The sequence below is a fragment of the Lagenorhynchus albirostris genome, chromosome X, assembly GCF_949774975.1.
Source record: "Lagenorhynchus albirostris chromosome X, mLagAlb1.1, whole genome shotgun sequence".
Classification (NCBI taxonomy): Eukaryota; Metazoa; Chordata; class Mammalia; order Artiodactyla; family Delphinidae; genus Lagenorhynchus; species Lagenorhynchus albirostris.
In genome coordinates, this window is record NC_083116.1 from 105,318,902 (window position 1) to 105,321,231 (window position 2,330).

Consider the following 2,330-nt stretch of genomic DNA (forward strand, 5'->3'; position numbering starts at 1 on the left):
AATTGAGCTATTTGTAATGAGGTGGATGAACCTAGAGTCTGTCATAAAGAGTGAAGTATGTCAGAAAGAGAAAGACAAATACCATATGCTAACACATATATATGGAATTTTAGGGAAAAAAATGTCATGGAGAACCTAGGGGTAAGATGGGAATAAAGACACAGGCCTACTAGAGAATGGACTTGAGGATATGGGGAGGGGGAAGGGTAAGGTGTGACAAAGTGAGAGAGTGGCATGGACATATATACACTACCAAATGTAAAATAGATAGCTAGTGGGAAGCAGCCGCATAGCACAGGAAGATCAGCTTGGTGCTTTGTGTCCACCTAGAGGGGTGGGATAGGAAGGATTGGAGGGAGATGCAAGAAGGAAGAGATATGGGGATATATGTATATTTATAACTGATTCACTTTGTTATAAAGCAGAAACTAACACACCATTGTAAAGCTATTATACTCCAAAAAAATGTAAAAAAAAAAAAAGAAGAAGAAGAGCTTAAGGAAGCAGTCATCAAGTTGAATGAGAGGAAGATGAGTCAGCACAGAGAACAGTGAAACAGTAAGAGAATTTGCCTGGAAGAGATCTTGGGCTGTGGTTACTTCTTTTTTTTCAATCCTGAGTTTCTTTTTTTGATTGTCTATTTACATTTCTTATTTAATGAATATTTTATTGTTGGATCATCCTTTACCCTCTGGAGCGGTGCTTGGGGCCACTCTGACATTCTGTCTACTCATTACCAGCCAAGGAGAGGGACTTTTGGGTGGGCCGTAGTTGCACGGCCTTCTCGAAATACTTGGGAAGCAGGAAGCCATCAGCATTCCCTGGAATCAGGATCACCCCACTGATGGAGAGGAAGAAGGGTATTTCATCTGCCAGGGCCAGGGGCCCATTGATGAACAAGGCCACTTCACAATTTGGCCACATGCCACTGATGACACTGTGCACAGTCCCCAGGCAGTCCTGAGGCCAGGTGGATGTGCATCCTTCCCCAGCAGGACATGCCTTTGAACGGGATGGATGGCCAGTGCTGCCAGAATGTGCCATAAATAAGCATCAGGGGCAGGGCCTGTCAGGTTGCCAAGGGCATCAGATCCATCTCAGGTACTTGCAGGAAGTGACCAAGATTGGCTTGGATGAGAGCCAATGCCGGGGTCCCCTGGCTGCAGTGTGAACCACTGCTTCCCCATGGTGTTCACCACTTGCTGCGCATCTTCAGCTGAGAAGCTGTGGGACTGGGGCAGCTGTAGGAGGGTGCCCAGGGGCAGGAAGGCTTTGACCCCCACGGGAAGCCCCAGCTCCAGGGCTCCATGACAGGTCATAGGACCAAGTTTTGGGTACTTGCACATCTTGGTCTGGTTCCTGGGGTCTGTGAGCCTGTCTATCCCTGGGCCCTGCTGCTTCTTGCCTCTTTCCTCCAGAGAAGTTCATAGTCAAGATAGACTCCTGCTGTCCGGCAGCGTGTTACTTCTATGTGTAACTGACGAACAGCAAATACAAAGAAGCCTATTATTAAGTGTTACAGGAATCTGAAAGCCAAAGAGACCAAAAGCCTGGCAAATTCCCATGATTATTAGAGTCAGTGTAGGGGCGGAAAAATTATTTTCCCTCTAACCTTCTGGATTCTTGGCTGAGACACACCTGTAATAAAAGACAGGTTAACAGGAGAAAAATAGAAGTTTAATAACATGTGTACTTCTCTTTATGCATGGGAGATACCTAGGAAAACTGAGTAACTCCCCCAAAATGACCTGAACCATCACTTAAATACCACCTTCAGCTAAAGACGAAGGAAGATGGGGCTGGGGAAAGTGGGGTGGGCGGGAAGCAGGGGCAGTCAGTTTGGGGAGGTTACCAGGCAAAGCACAGTAAACAAGGGTATGGTTGGTATACAGATTTACGTCATTGCCTTCTCCCTTGATGAAGATTTCCGGATATTTAGAGTCATTCTCCTCTCCCTGGTACAGAGAGGGAGACACCCCTACAAACGGAGTTTCCCCTTATAAATGTATATGTCCCTTACAAAAGGGTGACTTCTACTTGGTTTTCAGAGCTTCTCTTGTCTTTTGCTTCTTGAACTTAACCAGCTCAAGATAATCTTATTTTGGGGTGGCAAATTTTGCTCCCCTTCCGTAGTCATGGAACTGTACTTGGAACTTTCCCTTGGTGATGGGTATGTTCTGTGTATGGGAAGAAGAGCACACATAGATGTTTGCGTGGCCAGAATAGCAGAATGGCAGAGGCCAGTCGTTTTCCCCCAATATCTGTTTGCCTCTTCTATTACCATAATAGAATTTTGAGCTGAGTACATGACCACCTAAAATAAAAACTTC

General features: G+C 45.7%; 1 pseudogene; it reads right to left on the reverse strand.

Moving 5' to 3' along the window:
* Window positions 1–666: 666 nt before the first annotated feature.
* LOC132513798 (tRNA 2'-phosphotransferase 1-like) lies at window positions 667–1,434 on the reverse strand (annotated as a pseudogene).
* Between the last annotated feature and the right edge of the window lie 896 nt (window positions 1,435–2,330).